The sequence below is a fragment of the Triturus cristatus genome, chromosome 10, assembly GCF_964204655.1.
Source record: "Triturus cristatus chromosome 10, aTriCri1.1, whole genome shotgun sequence".
Taxonomy (NCBI): Eukaryota; Metazoa; Chordata; class Amphibia; order Caudata; family Salamandridae; genus Triturus; species Triturus cristatus.
In genome coordinates, this window is record NC_140593.1 from 263139731 (window position 1) to 263158531 (window position 18801).

Genomic DNA, 18801 nt, shown 5'->3' on the forward strand with positions numbered 1-18801 from the left:
TTATGTAGCTACACCATGCCTCCCTTCTATGATATTTAAAACCACCACAACCACCTTTAGTTAATATAAACAGAGAGAACTGCAATTTCGCTGTTCCATTTTTGCGTGTGGTGCATTCACTGTTGAAAGTGTGTCCTCTGGGATGGTCTGTTTCGTTGTCATTATTTTCCTCAAAACACGCGCCATGGTCTGGATTCTTGAAAGTAGATTTCCTCCCCTTGTCACAAATAAGGAAAGCATATGTGTCGGTGAGCCCCCGCCGCAGCCGGCCCAATGGCAGCATCCCCTCCTCGCCTGCCTCCCTCTTACGCACACCCACGCTGCAATCCCTGTGAGCGCCGGATGCATGAATGAACCCTTCAACGGGCACACGTGTGCTGTTCGCTATATATGCGCGCTGGAGGGTGATGAGTGGAGGCAGAGCGGGCGAGGAGGCGGCGGCTCACATCACGAGGGGAGAATGTCCCGTCCTGCCCAGTGAGGTGTCCACAGCCCCGCGAGGAGTGCCTATGTGAATGCTGCTGCAACCGGCTGGCTCTGCCCTCTCGTCGCCCTCTCGGAGGCTGCTTTCCTGTACTATGGCACAGTGAGGCTGTCCCTCTCACAGGCACCTACCTCCTCGCCCTGCCATCCTATACGCGGAGGTGCGCTGGGCACCATGGAGCGTCCCTAGGATTTAAGGATTGGACGAAACTCTCCTCTCTGGCAAGAGGGTCCTGCGTGCAGCGCGCCGGTCCGTGCCAAGCTGCGCTTTTGAGGGTCTTGCTGCCCGTCACCTGTCCTCGGGCTGTAGAGGTGTCCCAGCAGCGGGGCTTATTGGGGCCCTTGATACTGCGTGGGCCAGGGACGTCCTCCATCATTCAGGGCAGCACATGGCCCCGAAGACCAGCTCTGCTGAGAGAGTCGAGCCCTGAAGACTGGCAAACTCATCACCGGAGGAGTTCTGCGCATCGCGCCTCAGGGCTGAGAGGGAGAGATGGTAAGCTGTCAAACGGCGCGCCTGATTTATACACAGGCATGGGTCACTCTGACGGTGCCCAGTCGTGTGTGTGTGTTTTAACCGAGAATGTGGGAGAATGTGAACTGTATTAAAGAGGCATCGAATAGAAAGGAACTCCGGCTGTCCCTCCCCACCCTTCGTAATCCCAACTGCCCTTGGCTGCCTCCGCCGACGGGGCAGCCACACTTTGCTCCACATTCATTTAAACAAGGTGCCGCTCCTGCTCTCCTCTCCAAAGGGGCCACTTCCATTCCAGGAAGTGCATTGCTGTGTTTTACAACGCGTGCAGGTCTTAGGCCCTGGAGTGCTGGGCAAACGAAATAAAAATAGAACTTGCCGCGTTTATCTGCTGCCACAGCCGGGCGAGATATCCACGGGCGCGGAGACGGCGGAATGAGTTGCATGGTTCGCATTAGCAATATAATCTAGAGCGTGTTTTTAGCGAGTCTTGGAAATCTATTTTTGACTGAACATATACATTGAAAGCAGTTCCTTGGTTAATAACATTTAGATGTAGGGGAAAGACAGCCAGAAAAGCGCCTTATAAATTCCGAGGGCAAAGAGCGCCGTGGGCTTTGCATGCTGAATTTATGTTAGTACATGAAGTGTAACATTTACAAAAATAACAGATAATGTCTGGGAGTCTAAAAGGTTAGAGGATGGGAATTAGGATCACACTAGAGCACGAAGTAACTAGGGTACGTTAATGTAGCCCTCTAGCTGAAGTGAGCTGCCTGTAGGCGCTCTGAATCCTTGGCAGATACGAGGCAGGTGCAGATATTGTTTTTGTCCACAGTGCACAGTTTGGTGGAACGAGCAAGCTGAACTTCGAACCCAGTCCCCCGAGGACAGAATATGCTACGTCACCACCAGAGCGTAAACACAGAACGAGTGTCCCACGGTGCACCCTTCTGTTTACATAATTGCATAAGTGTATGAGAAGGGTCCTGATATCAGATGAATTGATCACCCAGTAACAGCCCGCTCTTACCTACGTATTGAGCCACTGCTCTCCGGATTACGGATTCGGTTATTACGTTTTTCTAAAACGTCACCAATCGAACCGCCGATATCTGCATAGTGTGTGTGAAAGTATGCCAAGGCATTTCAGTATGTGCAGGTTTTAGCTCTATACGGCGTCACCCATTCCACAGGAGCACACCTGCTGTGTGAGTGCCAGTGTTGAAAGCTACTCGTCCAGCAGCCTCCCCTTCCAAGGCTCCAGCCAGGACCCTTCCAGCCCCACCTGTTTCTGGTTACCATTCTGCTAGACTTGCATTGGCGACACTCATTTGCCACAAAGCGCTGCAGTGAAACAGAGCTGTCTCTTTTTTTCTCAAACGAACAACAACATTATGAGCTTGCATCACTTCTTTGAAATAGGGTATCCTTTCTTAAATCAGAACACTGATTCGTGTAAACACATATTTCCAATACAATATAAACATAGACATTAATATCATAGGCATTCACTCACATGGAACTGCAATCTCTCATGCCCCGTATTTGGCTGAATAGCCCACTACCGACTGGATTCACTGGTATCTACTCTTCCCCAATTCTTCCACATTATATTAAACCGCTTATTGGTGCCCGCTCTCTTTCCATATAGGTTCTCATGATTCTTAACCGTACACATTTTATTGCACCGCTGATCATCAGTGGGTATTGTTGTCCACTTCCAATTCGCTAATATTAGTGACTTTGCTTCTCAATGGCCAGGAGCCGGAGCTGGTTTTATTCAGTATGGGGGATTATTCAAACCGGAAGGAGTACCAAAAATGCTCCCAGCGGATCGGGAATGATTACCTGCCCCATCCCATTTCCCGTTATAATAAAGATATTAGACCAGAATACTCCCAGTCTGGGCCACGTGACTATCCAATGGAGCCAGTCCCCAGGTTCAAACCCCCATATGAAGCAATAAGGTCTCCAACCTTTTCTGCCCTGAGAGCTACTTATGTTCAATGAAACGCATTGAGAGCTACTAATATTATCAGTGTTGTAAAATGTAATTTTTTTTATATGTATAATAATTCAAACTAGCAAAATCTTTCACATTTTTTAAGCTGGGCTGCACACAGGTGAGCTACTCAGAGGTAGCTGGAGAGCTACAGTAGCTCATGAGCTACTGGTCAGCCCCCATACATCTTAGAAATTTTATCAGGAGTATAATATATCATCTATTTGCAAAAAAGTCATGCACTTGACCTAGCAGCGCAAATAGATTTTTCTGCTAAGCTGATTGTAATAATTTCCTTGTGCTAAAGTTCTACTGCAGCCAGTGGTAGTAGCTATTTTACTTATATAGGCAGATACTAAGTTCAGACCTAAATGCTGAAGTAAAACTTTATACCAGTTTCCAGCCCTCGATAGGCAGGAGATAAAAGAGGTCCGATAGATTTTAACCAGTAATTTGTTTGTCTATTGGGTAGCCGGAACAAAAGTGCTGTATTTGGGTGTAACTAAAAAAAATTGTCAAGCTAATTGATGGATTCTCCTGACTTAATGTCTGCCAAGTAATGAATTGGTTATTGCAAAAAATAAAATCCTTACGGCCCTGACAACCCAGGATCGCCAGAAAATGAGTGTAGATAAACCAAGGCTCCAGCCAAGTCCTGAACAAGAATCAAGTTTCATTTGTGGTTGAAAACAAGGAAGTTTATGTTTTTGCCAAGTAAGATTAAAATGGTCGACCATGATACGAGGAGTCTAATAGCATCGGCACTTTGGTGATCTGGGAATCCATAAAAAGAAGTCAGGATCATTTCTGGATTCTTGTAGCATATTATGCAAAAAAAGTTATGGGCAGAAGGTGCCTTTTTGGATTCTGAAGTTAGCCAGCTTAAAAGAGTCACTTGATAATAGGTTTTAAAGCATGGAAGTGCCAATTAACCGTCACACTCCTAAAAGTGTGACTATTCAGAATATTCCAGGCCCTCAACGCTATAAGATTAGTTTGAGCACTGGTCATGGTAATTTTGAATGAATCTTGAATTAATAAACATCTGTTGTTGTGCTCATCTCTAAATTAGACAGTCAGTGCCACCATGTGGCAGACTGTCATAAGTACAGGTGTTGACAATTAAGTGCCGGTGCCGAGCACCGGAAACCACCGGCTCAAATTAAGTACTGAATGCTTTCAACAAACGCAGAAAGCTCAGCGGAAATTCAAATTTATGAAGGGTTGCATAAAGCCACTCTACTAAATCAAATACTTTCTCTGCATCAAGCATTATGGCCTTCGTTCTCTGGTTAGAAAGTAAGTCTATTGCTAGCACCAAAAAATGTGTATTCAGGGAAATGTTCCTCCCGGGAAGAAACCCGTTTTGAGCTACAAATGATATCCTGCTCGCGATAATCTTAGTGACTGTATCTGCTGCAGTCTAATAAGTAAAAATATATATTTTTTAAAAAGAAATAGGATACCCTAGTGCACATGGAAAATTGAATTGTGTGGTGTATGTATTTTTGGTTACACAATAGTTTATTTTGGATTACACTGAAATGCATATAACCATATTCTACAGAGTGTGTGGTTGGTTCACTTTACATTACACCTTTGGCCTTCACTATTGCAACCCAGCAGGCAGTTTAAGTTTTATCGCTGTTCTCCCCACAACCAGGCAAACAGGTCTGTGAAACATAGTGTAGTGAAAACAACGTAATTTCACATTGGGCTAGGGAAAGGTCTTCATGTGAGGCCTTGGGATCCAGTTTGAATAGGCTCACAACAGCACAGGCCCTGACCTCCACAGTTACCTTGGTATTGTTTACAGCAAGAAGTTATGCTGCATGGCAGCTTTGGGCAGTTTAAACCTGCTGTTTGACTCCCCGAATCAGCCCGTGAAGAACGCCGTTCACTACAGGAAGATACGGATCTTACCATCTGCATTTCCTCGAGCGCCCTGATTGGCTGAAGGCCAGGGTTCACAGAAAGACTGAACCGCTGATTTGCTGCTCACGGGGAGTTCACAGTAGGGCATCACAGTATTCCATGTTTAGTACAGCGCACCCTGCTGTCACATATGAAAGGGGCCTGGCTGGTATTCAGGGGGTAATCAAACAATGCCATTGTATAGTCACACACTACTTGCCTTAGATGTGGTGAATGCCAGGGGGTACGGGTATTCTGTGAGTAGGACATGTATGGAGGCAGAATGTGTTTGTTAATCATGTGAGCATCATACAGTCTACTGCATGTACCCGGGGGTATGTCGGATTCAGAAGGCATTCTGAACGTTATGGTATATGCTGAGAGTTATGATTGATTGCATATGTTTACAGGTTGTTTTAAGCTTGGCGGACTCGGGAGGTTACTGAGCTTGTTGAACATGTTAGTCTGCAAAGGTATGCTGTGCCTCGAGTTTTGAGAATGCCTATTTCTGAAGGCATATTTCATGTGTTGAGGGTCAATCATGGCTGTCTTTGAAGGCACACTGCATATCTTCAATGTCATTTTATGGATTTTTGTGGCTCCAGCGAAAGCATTTTTTGGGACCTGCTTTGCAGCTACTCTGCATTTTGTTACACATTTTAGGCACGCATGATGCCAAACAATATTGAATCATTCGTTAATATTTCAGAAAAGGAGTAACACTAAAACATTCAAAATATGTGTTGGCAGGGCCCGCCAAATCTTTAAGATGGCACTGGAGAGAGCGAGAGACAGAGTCTGAGTTAGAGGTGAGATTAGAGGGAGGAAAAGAGGTTGAGATGGAGAGACAAAGGGGCTATCTAGAGAACAACACTTTCAAAAGGGGTCCCTTGGGAGATTGGTGCCCTTGGCATTAATACACTTTGTCCATGGCCTAAAATGTCTCCGCATTTGTTGATGTTTCAAGCATTCACGTTTCCAAATGTCCCCCATATGTTTTGCATGTCAAAGTCTGAAGGCAGACAGCATCTGTTGAGGGTGCCAGATTCTAAAAGAATAATACATTTGTTGACAGTACCACATTCTGAAAGTATACAATGTAATGTTCTATAAACATAGCTCATCATTTGATTATGAAAAGTTCTACAATCATACTGCATGTGTTCCCCTGGCCAGGATTTAGAAGCATGCTGTATGAATTTATCACACCAGGTTATACAGATGTGCACGTAATTATTATCTGTTAACTACATCAGGTTCTACAGACATGTATATGTTCATCATGACTGTTTGTTCAGACCAGTATTTTTCGTCCATGCCCTGTTCTAAAGTTGTAATGTGGTGGTCATGCCAGATTGTGCATACATGCACACATACATTATCTATTGAGCATGCCACGTTCTACAGACTGTATCTGTAGGTCCTGTCTGGGTCTGAAGGTACACTGCACGTGCTCAGACACACTGCATCTGTGGGTCATGCCACGCTCTACAGGCATACTTTACTTGTAGGTCATGTCTAGATCGGAAGGAACAGTGCATGTGTTGTCTATGCCGAGGTCTCAGACAGACTGCATCTGTGGATCATGACACGTATGACAGACATACTCTATGTGCAGGTCATGTTGGTGTCTGAAAGTACACCGCACGTGCTTATCATGCTGAGGTCTCAGGCACACTGAGTCTGTGGATCATGCCAGGTTCTAAGGACATATTCTATATGTAGGTCATGTCTGAGTCTGAAGGTACACTGCATGTGTTCATCATGCCAAGGTCTCAGACACGCCACATCTGTGGATCATGCCACCTTTTAAATATATATTGTACATCTTGACCATACAGAAACCTAAAAGTGCATTGTTATTGTCAATCCTGCCAGGCCCTAGAAGGATATATATCTTGCTTTGTTAGATTTTACAGCCATCCCGTATGTGTGGGGCATGTCACCACTGAAAGGCCGGCTGAAGCAGTAAACATGCCAGAGAGTGGAAAGTGGCCACATAAAATACACAATTGCAAGACGTGTGGCTAGTTCACCACATGGTCCTATTCTCTAACTCAACAATAGAGACAAGTTAACACATAAAAACGAAAGAAAAAAAACCTAGCGGGTTATATTTTTAGCCATCAAATTGCTATGTAATTAATCTGAGGATTTGATAAGCCCTGAACACACAATTGCTGGCTATTTTCTCGAACAGCATAGATGCAACTCTCTGCCACCAGGTGGATACGTTCCCAGAGTAGGGAGGACATGTGAACCTGTCGTCGTTACTTCCTGGGCCAGTTCACTTGGAGTAGAAGAAAGAGGACGCCAGCGCATGTTTCTCTACTCCGCTTTTGCTCACGCTGATGTATTAATCCTGGGACTTTTAAAATGACGTGGCATGCAATGAAGTTAAGATTGGGCATACCAATTCGGCTTGGCTACATTTATTGGAGAACAATCACACTCGAGAATCCCCACTTCACTCGCGAATGGTGTTTTTTAATATAGAGAGAGGCCACGGCAGACGGTGGTGCAGCCCTGCGCAGCAGTCCGTGTTACTGCACTCCTGACCTACACATGTGCACAATGCACATGCGTTTTTCAGATCTCCGCACACACATGTGGCTTTCATTAATGTTCTGCGGCCGATATGATATGTCTTCTCAAAACCAAAACATCACGAAGGAGATTTATTTTCACATGTGGCACTTGGAATTTTAGGAGGCAATGAATTCCGAGCGCTGCAGCAAACTCTACCACGTAAACATACATGACAGAGCTTGGAATCCCTGACACCCCCGACTATCCACGAAGCGGTAGGGGAATTGGGGTTGGGGAGGGGGTCCAAGGACCTTCAAACACACCCCACTGGCACTGTGCACGGGCGGGCCTGAAAGCTCCTGACTCTGTCCGGGGCGGAGGGGGAGAGGGGCCTCCAACCCCCACCGCAAGTTTTGTTGCACCACTGTCGCGAGTTTCTATGTTCTAATAATATGATTATAAACGGATTATAGGGCAGTTGAGGGATAGTGGCTCTTGTGGGCCAATGCAAATTAATATGTTGCCACTGCCACATTTTAAGGGGCAGTGGACAGGTCAGAAACTGACTTGGAAGACGGTTCATACTTGGGTTATTTTACAACTTCATATGACCATGAATCCTGTTTTACGCCTATTAATACCTGCAGTGGTGGCGGGTGTTTGAGATGTTTAGTGCACAATTTATACTTTAAAACAGTGAATACAACGATTTCAAAAGTTACAGTTCTACCGGTGGAATATGCTAAACACATTGAGTTCATCTCACACCCTTTCACACAAGCCCGTAGGTTGGAGTCTGTTGTAGCGGTTGTATGTGTGATATGTTTGCTCCGGCCCATTTTAGTATCTCGCAATTATCTACTAGAACCCACTCTGGTCGGATGGAACTTTTTACTTGCCCAATAGCGTGGAGGGAATAAACACAATCATCAAAATTACTGTCCACAATTTGCCATAATCAAGGACTCGAGACTTAATCTCTTGGCTCTCTGGTTTTTATTATCAGCATAAAGATTTGAAGATACAAAGTCCTCAATACGAGGCACAACAAGTACATAGGCACTAACACAAATGCTACTCTACGAAGAATCCGCATACGGCTAAAAATAACTAAAAGCACAATCTCTAAAAGCATGAGGTAGAAAACCACCAAGCATATGTCGATACTAGGGACACTGAACCATACCATCTCTGTCCCTACTCTGTACTAGATGACATCCCTACTTAGCAATCCCATGAGACCCTCAATCAAATAAAAGGTGTCAGAGTGAAACTTCCTAAGAAGTCTTCACTCAGAGAGCTTGTTCTAAGTTGCCCCCTCTATCTCTTCGCCTAGCCTTCCTCTGCTCAGGGCTGCTCTGATCTGCCTCCACCCTCGGGGCGCTGTCCCTAATACAGAACCCCAAATCTCAGAACACGCCCTTTGCGCCTCCTCTTCTGCGGGGTCGACTTTCAGTACTTTTCCACAGAGCGCTGTCCAGTTCCATCGTCCATCGCTTGGCCTTGAGTCCCAGACGCCATCCGCACTAGGAGTTACGATTGGCACATTCCAATGCACTCCCATGTCTGGCTTTTACTACATAAGTCAATTTGTGAACAAAGAGCTTCTCTACTAACGAGCAACTGTCCTTGCACCTGGGGTGAGATCATGCAAGGCAGACATACTTCACATCTTTTAACTTGCAATTTACTACAGCCTAAAACCTCTACTGGAATAAATCCTTTTTGGCCTATTGCCCTTGGCTAACATAAGAAAATACCAGGCCTTTCGCCTCAACGATATATGCGAATTCTGGCCACTACTTCGGTTACACAAGCATGTCTAAATCACAGTATTGACATTTACGTCTTTCTTTCATGTGTGGTCAAACTAAACAGTCTACAGACACGAATTCTAAGTTACACATTTCTAACACCACATTACTTTTCATGTAGGCTGAACTCTATACATTTCTCTAATACGTACCCAATATGCTTGTACATAGCTAACACTTCTATTGAAATCGACATAGGTTATACAATTCTTAATACATTTGCACACAAAATACCTGAGTACACATTTGATTATATGTGGGTGCCGACTAACAGTGAATATAACGCACCCCTACGATTTTCAACCTTTTAAACGCTACATCAGTTCCCCCCTTTGATGACATCTGTCATCACACCATTACAATCCCCTTCTTCGGAACTGATTTAAACCGTACTAGTCATGGCTCCGCCATGCCGAACTCCCTCCATTTTCTTAAGACTCTCATATTGCTGCTCCTGGAGCTTCGCCATCCTTTTCTCGTTTGCCTTAAGAGCTCTTTCAACCTTGCCTCCTTGATACCACTTCCACGCTTTCACACATCCCCACAAACAAATCACACAAATTACAGCAATGATAATTGGCTTCAACACTGATCCCAGAAATCCTCTTCCCAAATTCGCAAACCACGTTCCCACTCTTCCAAATCCTTGTCCAATCTTCTCCCATACATTCTCCTCCGTCAAATCCATAATCTCCTTGTGAATAGTCGTGATGTTGTCTATGTACTTCCCTATCTCCTTCGTGTTGTCTGGAATATATGTGCAACATTCTTGAACCTTCAATAATTTGCAGACTCCGCCTTCTTTGGCTAATAACACGTCTAACGCAAGGCGATTCTGCATAACCATATTTCGTATCGACAACATTACTCCAGCCACCAACAACAAAGACCTCGCCGTATTCATAGACAACTCATCAACTACAGTCGCCAACCTCCTGATCTTCACATCATTCAACACCACACCCATACTAGGTATCATTGCTCCGTATATGTCCCCAATCACTGCACCTGCGTTTGCAGCCCTCCGTCTTCTAGAATGTTGCTTCGTCTCTAACAACTCCAAGTCCTCTGTGTGATAAATCTTCGGGAATATGATAGCCAAATAGCATATGCCATACCAATTTGCGGGTAGCCTGACATAAGCATTCTTCCCACAGACATAATACACTGTCGGAATCACTTCTACTGGACCTTGCATAAAGCCCTTAACAGAAGCGTCCAGAGTGAAAGTCTGAGAACAGGTGCTATGTCCTACCGCAACCTTCTCTGTGGCCGATTGAGGCCGTCCAATACACAAATTCCCTCTCTGCACTTCATCTAACGCTATTGGTCCATAACTTCCCTTTGACCTGTGAGCCCTCTCCTCCTCTGTCCAATCTACTGGACTATCTCCGGTGTGTCGTGTCTGGGTCAACTTTCTATACCTGTCCTCTACTTGATCAATGAATTTCTTCTCCGTCTCAGATAACGCACATGTCAGGTTATTCCTGTGAGCATGCGCCGTATCCAACTTCACAGTCGGTCTAAAATACTTCAGGAGTCTGTCCTCTTTCTTATAGTAGTCATACTTATTCAAATGCTTGATTGCTGGAACTTCAGGAAGTACTGTGTCAAAATTTGAAAAGAAATACTCGAACTGCCTCCTGTCATAAAATAGACTGAGCAATAAACTACAAGAAATCCCATATGTCAATGGGAGATGATGATACTTGATACCTTCATCCACTGAAGCAGGCAACTGCATACACACATAGCAATCCTTCACATCCATCGCATCAACATACTCATACAGCAGCTTTGCATACGCGTTAAGCTTAAAATCACCCCTCGACAAATCCATGTGGAGTCTGCGATCATCCCTCAACTTCGATGTTCCCTGTTCTCTGACACTGACACCTCTCTGCACTGGGGGACTAGGTGTGGGTGCTCCCTGAACTTTCCCCTCTTGCCTGTGAGCCACCATGTATGAACTTATCACTACTGCAAATATGGTGACTATCACAACTCCTATCAATGTGCCTATTATCAATTTAGCCCTACGATGTGGGTTTGCAGGATCTGCCATCTTCGGAATATACTCAGTGTCCAATACAGTCTCTGAAAAGGTAAGTCTCTTTCTCATTAATGTCTCTTTCGTGAATTTAGGCAAACCTCCCTAACTTCTCTTCGTTCTATAACGGAAAAATCCCTAATTTTGTTCTTCTTCCGCTCGGGTCTAGGTTATCTTCTTCTCTGCTTGCAACCCTCTCAAATCAATCCAACATGACTGCTGGTCCCAACAGTTCCAGGACTCCCTGCAATATTTCGAGCTTAAGAATGATCAGTTCTTGTGGGTCTGGCACAGTAGTGAACGTCGGGAACTCTAGATTGTCCAAGATCATACCTCGAATGACGCTCAGGAAAGGTGGACTCGGAACATGAATCGTCAGAATTCCTTCGATCTCCAATCCCGGAACTTTCAACAACACTTCCACTCTCTGGAGCGGGACACTGTTGACCAATGTCATCGACCTCAATCTTCCCGTGCTCGGTAACCCTGGCATCAGTCACTTGATATGCCCACTCCGGTGAAGCGTACTTCCGACTTGGCACTCTTGTTCTCCTTGATCTTCTCACACCTTGAGGATTCTCCTCGTCGCCTGATTCTTCTTCTGGCTCCTCCGAAACTGGTGCATGATCTGTGTCCGGTACCAACCTCAGGTTTACCCGTTTCTGTCTCGCGGGCCAAACCCTTTCTGCTTCTGCGGCAACTCCGGTCTTCCCTTCGATACCCTGTGCACTGGCCTCCTCCTCTTCGGCAGAACTCGATTCTGTACTACCCACTGCACCTCTTGCTCCTTCGCCTGTTTCTGGGTCAGTACTTCCTTCACGTCCTTCCCCAACTCGATTCAGTGCACCATCAGCCGCTTCAGCAACCCTTACAGCTTGACTGGCCCTCTCAGGTGGTTCTATCGGCTCAGCTGGACTTTCGATCTCGAGAGGGGCTGTATCTTCTAAGGGTGCTGGAACTCTACGGGTATGGGAAGCATGCACCCAGTTCGGTAAACCTCCACACTTAACTGCTGTGTTCGTGATGAGGATCACTTGAAATGGGCCGCGCCACCTTGCATCCAAGCAACTCTTCCTCACGTGCTTGCGAACTAGGACCCAGTCACCTGGACACAGGTCGTGGCACAAGTCACTCGCAGCTGGAACCGTTGTTGTCTGCACCTGCTGAGACACAGAACGGACCACGTCAGCAAGGCCTTTACAATAGTCCAGGATCATATCATCAGTGATATTTATCAGAGCAGTGGCAGGTATTGCAGGCAAACGCATCACTCTTCCCATGAGGATTTCATGGGGAGACAACCCAGTTCTTCTATCAGGCACATTTCGGAGGCTCATAAGGACCAAGGGTAATGCATCAGGCCACTTCAGAGACGTAGACGAACATACTTTCGCCATCCGAGACTTCAGAGTTCCATTCACCTGCTCCACTATCCCTGAAGCTTCTGGTCTATAGCTACAATGTAGTCTCTGATCTATACTCAGGGCAGCACAAAGCAACTTCATAACTTCACTATGGAAATGAGTTCCTCTGTCCGATTCAAAGGACGTCGGGAACCCGTACCTTGGAATGAGTTCTCTCAATAGTAGTTTTGCTACCGTGAGCGGGTCACATCTGCGTGTAGGGTATGCCTCCACCCACCTGGAAAAGACACATACTATGACTAATATGTACCTCAATCCATTACACTTCGGCATTTCAACAAAATCCAGCTGCATCCTATTGAAAGGTCCTCCTGACCTCCCTATGTGGCTCAACGTCACAGCTGTCCTCTTTCCTACATTCATCTGTTGACAAGTAACACACCTCTGGCACACGGTTTCAGCCACTGCCCGAAACTTTGGGTTGTACCAAGTCTGACGAAACACTCTCATCATTGCGTCTCTCCCAAGATGCACAGCACCATCTATCAGCCTCGCCATGGGGTTCAACAACCCTTCCGGCAGCACTGCTCGTCCATCATTCGAAACCCATATATCCACATCTCCTTTCTCACATCCAGCTCGTATCCAACTGTCTCGCTCCTGATCAGAAACCCCTTCCTGAAGCTGTTTCAGTTCCTCCCAAGAGTCTGCCATTGCTAACATTTGATCATACACCAATTCCTCCTCAGTTTCTTCAATGTAAGTCCCCGTAAAATTGCATCCCTGCTCTGCACAAAACCGAGCTACTTCATCAGCATAGTTGTTACCCAATGAAACAAAATCATTCCCCTTCGTATGTGCAGCACATTTAACAACGGCAATTTCATCAGGACCTTGCAATGCTTCAAGCAATTTTCGTACATGGTCACCATTTCTTATAGGAGAACCTGAAGACGTCATAAACCCTCTCTGGGACCATAGCTGTCCGAAGTCATGAACCACACCAAACCCATACTGGCTGTCCGTGTAAATAGTCACACGGATCTTCTCGGCTGCCAAACAGGCACGAGTCAAGGCAATGAGCTCAGCCACCTGCGCGGAGTGTACTCCTTCTAAACAAGCGGCTTCAACCACCCCCGTGATGGTGCATACAGCAAAAGCTGCTCTCAATCGACCGACACTGTCTCTTAAACATGAACCGTCCACAAAGAAAATCTCATCTGAAACCGGGAGTGGTTCATCGACAATGTCAGGTCTCGGTTTGGTGCATAGTTCCGTAACGTCGAGACAATCATGGTCCTCACAATCTTCATTATCATCTATTTTGGGAACAGGTAACAGTGTAGCAGGATTTAAAACAGCACACCTCTTCAATGTCACATTATCGGCTGCAAGGATAACTTGCTCATAACGAGTCAGCCTATTATTCATGAGGTGCTGTGTTTTAGTCCTAGTCATCAACAGTTCAACAGAATGTGGCACATGTACAGTAAGAGGATGACCCATCACAATGCTCTCACATCTCTCGATGCTGACACCTGTTGCCGCAACGGATCTGAAACATCCGGGCAACGCAGAAGCTACTGGATCTAAGGTAGCTGAGAAATAGGCAACTGGTCTACGGACACCTCCATGATTCTGAGTTAACACTGCTAATGCGCAACCTTCCCTTTCGCAGCAGAACAATGCAAATGCCTTGTTGTAATCCGGCATTCCCAACGCAGGAGCGCTACATAAGGCTTCTCTCAGCCTCAGAAATGATTTCAAACAGTCGTCGTCCCATGGTACCGGATCACTTACATCCTTTCGCGTCAGCCGCTGTAAAGGCTTCGCTTCAAAGGAAAAGTTTGGGATCCACTGGCGGCAATAGCCCACCATTCCCAGAAACATTCTGACTTCCCTCTGTGTCGAGGGAACTGGCATTCTCAGACTCGCATCAATGCGATCTGGAGACACCTTCCTTTTACCCTTCTCGATTCTGTGCCCCAAATACTGTACCTCAGGTAAACAGTATTGCAGCTTGTTTGGAGACACCTTATGACCATTCTCTCCCAGAAAGTTCAACAGCGCAATGGTATCTGTCCTGCAAGCGTCCTCTGTCTCTGACGCGACAAGCAGGTCGTCAATGTATTGCACCAAAACAGAGTTTCGCGGCAACACAAGACTTCCAAGATTCTTCTTTAGGAGCTGATTAAAAATCGATGGGCTCTCCGTATACCCCTGTGGGATACGACACCACGTTAATATACGATTTTCTAGCCTAAATGCAAAAAGAAATCTGCTCTCTTCATGTAAAGGAATCGAAAAGAACGCCTGACATAGGTCAATCACCGTGAACCATTCAGCTTCACATGGGATCTGAAACAGGATCACAGATGGATTCGGTACCACTGGACAACATGGAACGACTATGTCGTTTATTTTCCGCAGATCTTGCACTATCCTGAACTTCCCACTTGGTTTCTGCAGTCCCATAATGGGCGAATTACATGGACTACCCATGATTTCCACCAGTATTCCCTGCCTAATCATAGACTCGATCACAGGTTTGATCCCAGCAATCGTTTCAGGGGATAATTTATACTGAGGTGTTCTCGGGAATTCCACGTTTGGCTTAACCTGTATCTTCACTGGTTCCACTCCCCTGACTAAACCAATCTCCTCTCCACTTAGGTCCCACACGTCAGCCGATACCGACTCCCTCAAATCCTGTGGAAGCTCCTCCACCGTCAAAGCTGGGTACACTTCCACGCACACCCGCTGATTTGCAACCTTAAAGGTCGCATCCTCATCTCTTGTCTGCACCTCTACTCCTTTCGGGGTACAGTAAATTGTGCAATTGAGCTTGCACAATAAGTCTCTCCCCAACAAACAAACAGGACTAGAATCGCACACCACGAACTGATGTCGATCCCTAAAGTTTCCTATCCTGACTGGAATCGGTTCTGTCAAGGGGCTAACTAGCCTTTTGTTCGCTACTCCAACCACTTGTATGCTTTCTCCAGAAAGGGCTACACCCGGGACTACTGCTGATCTTATAGTTGACCTGGTAGCCCCCGTATCAACCAAAAAGGTAGTAGGGTGTCCGTCTAGTTCTGCTTCCACGAAGGGTCCTCTCTGATCCACCTCTAGAATAGCCCTAAGTATGCAATCATCGTCCTGGCCTAAACTCAACTGGGCCAGCAAATCCACATCTTTCTCCTCGCTTACTTCAAACATGGGCATCTGTAAATAAGTTCGAGCTCCCTGCTGTATGTTCTGTATTCTGGGTGGCTGGGGAACCTGCACTTGCGAGATGCCGGTCCCCCCTTGCATCATTCTCGGTACCGTCACCGTCTGTACCTGTTCCGCCCCAGGGACCTGACCCATTCCTCCCTCCATCTGCGGCTGATTATAGGGGTTCAAGGGACACTCGCGCCTCCAGTGTCCCACCTGGTGACACTGGTGACAAGCAGTCGTCTTTTTCAAGATTGCTACATCTATGCCTGTTCTAGGGTCTACGGGCCTCGGTCTTCCTTGACCCTGCACGTTCTGATTCCCTGTCTGATAATTTCCCTGTCTCCTCACCACTGGACCCCCATTCGACGGTCCCTGAGCAGCTTGCATCTGAATGAGCAATAGGTTATCTTTCATCTTCTTGTGCTTGGACTCAATCTCATCCGTGCAGTACCTGGCGTACCGCAAAATTTCATCTACGGGCTTATTCTGCCAACAGATCAAATGCTGTTGTATCATGAGACTAACCTCGGGCTTCAAACCCAGCACAAACTTAGACACAAACTGTCCCATATCTTTCATCTCCAGCTCGTCTAGGCCACTGTACTGCTTAAAAGCCTTCAAAAGTCTCTCATAAAACTCATGTACTGTCTCCTTAGGCTCCTGCACCGTCCTGTCTATTTTCACCCAATCTATGTCTTGGGGTGAAACCTTTGATTTCAACCAGGTAATTACTTTCTCATACAGCCTCATCACCGCTGGCGACGGACCATTTGTAATCATATTCCTCTCAGGCTCATAGTCCGGCCAATCAACAGCAATTTTACATGCGTTCCACAGATCTCCTGGAACCACAATATCAAATAAGGTGTTCAGGTCTATCCACAGTACCTTCGAAATCTTAACAAAACGCTCAACTTGCTTGTACCACTCTGCAGGCTTCTCCCTAAGCCTGGGAAAATCATTCGTAAATGATGCCAAATCCCCCCTGCTCCATGGTACATGCACATATCCTCCATTCGCCACTTCCCTCAGGGGAAAGGTCTTTGCTAATAACCAACCACTTCACCCGGGGTTCCTCCTTCCGCTCCCCTAGAGGTCTTTTTCTTAGACCATTTCTCTTCCCATTTATCCAGCGTCAGCCATGGCCGCATGGCTAGGACCAATTCTCTGGCATGTGACCTCAATCCAACAACCCTCTTCTCCTCCAACTCCCGCTCAGTATAATGCATCCTATGACTTCCTTGCAACACCCTAGTCTTGGACAAATCCACATCATATTCCTTCGCCAATCCCCTCAATTTCTCGTGTGCCATTCGTGCTTTCCGCGTCACATCCTTCGCCACGAAAAACAGCTCATCTGGATTGTAAGATACTATCCTCTCAAGAGGTAGACTTCCATATATAATTTCATCTACCTCTGCCTTGAGCCTTACTATGTCTATCATCCCTGCCTTCAAGGCTCCTTTCAACACCTGACAACTTGCTCCACGTCCCTCATCATATTCGCATTCTGGTTCCTACTCTCTCCTCTCTTCGGGTGTTCCTATGGGAGCAGAATGACTCTTAAAGCCATCTTGGGCTTTCCCCGCTTGACCCATATTCCAGCTCAGGTGCCTCTCTGGCGGTACCCATGACCTTAAATCTGATCTCGACTCCATCAGAGTCCTTGGCCTTACCGATCTCTCGTCCTCTTCGCCCCTAGATGTATCTGACACCGCTGCTAATGGTGTACTCCATTGTACAGGGCTTGGAGGTCGGGCCGTTGCCCCTTCCAACCCACTTTCCCCGCTTTCTCTCCTCGTTCTTTCTGCCACTCGTTCAGACCTCTCTCTTTCCTCTGATTCCGGACTGTATATCGACACAATCGGTCCAATGGTGACCGGTACCCTCAATGCATCCGGTAACCTCATCTCTCTTTCAATCCTCCCACTGGCCTCAGACTGACCCTGTGAACTCGCTGTTTCAAACGAAACCAACCCTTCCACTCGGGTCTCGGGTTGGATTGTTACCCTTCTAGTTTCTCCCCTCTCACCCCACCTATCATCCACTTCGTCCGGATTGTAGGGAGGTGGTCTCTCGTCTAACAATCTTTGCAATACCCCATCATCGGAGTCACTCTCCTCATCCTGTGTTTTCACATGCCTTATCCCCGTCGAATCTATCAGCAAGGGATACAGTTTCTCTTCCTCAATTGTCTGCACTCTCCATCTTTTCTCCGCTGCGTCCCACTTGGCATCCTGAAATGCTCTAATCGACTTCCTCATCCTCTCCTGACTTCTTCCCTTTTCCTTATCATGCGCTGCTCTAATCCACGCATGTAATGCTTCGAACTGTGCCGGTCTTGGCAAAGGTCTTAAGGACCCCATCACCGTCTTCAGTTGGTACAGCACCGCTAGTCTAAACGAGCCATACCTTGGGAAAGCTAGTTCCCCTTCGCCTTGTGTCATCTTGTGCCAATTCTCAATCCAAACTATAGTATGTAACCCCACGTTCTTCGCCATGTAATGTGCTGGGGTGTCCTCGGGAGGGGCTTCTTCTCCCTCTCGCACAACTACATGCTTATCGCCTCTACACAATTCTCGCAAAACCCTGAGACACTTCATGATGAGCAAGTTCGGTCTCGCGCTCTGTTTACTTCTTGTTCTTAAATCCTCCAATAACAGCGCGACTCACACCAACCGAGATAGGCCTATCACAGCGCGACCCTCTCTGACGTCACCTTCCTCCGTTCGCAGCAGTTCCCTTCTCCACACACCTCCACGTCCCTTCATACACTGAAACAACTGATTAAGTTACTTCTCTGGCTGTCCGTCCACAGCCTCTGACTGTTCGTCCACAGTCTCTTGACCTTGTTGACCTCGATTGGCGCCCGTCTGCCCCCGTCCGGCCAGACAGATCGCCACTGATAGGTTACTAACACTCCGATCCACACACAACAACCCACGACC

The 18801-nt window shown here is 46.6% G+C and overlaps 1 protein-coding gene across 1 annotated transcript in view; it reads left to right on the forward strand.

The window, feature by feature from the left end:
- Positions 1 to 414: 414 nt before the first annotated feature.
- The window catches only part of LOC146789297 (calcitonin gene-related peptide type 1 receptor-like), a 2166593-nt gene continuing 2148206 nt past the window's right edge, over positions 415 to 18801 (forward strand). Inside the window, exon 1 of the mRNA XM_085630942.1 lies at positions 415 to 979. The gene's annotated coding sequence lies outside the window, so the exon portion shown is untranslated. The remainder of the gene's footprint in view (positions 980 to 18801) is intronic.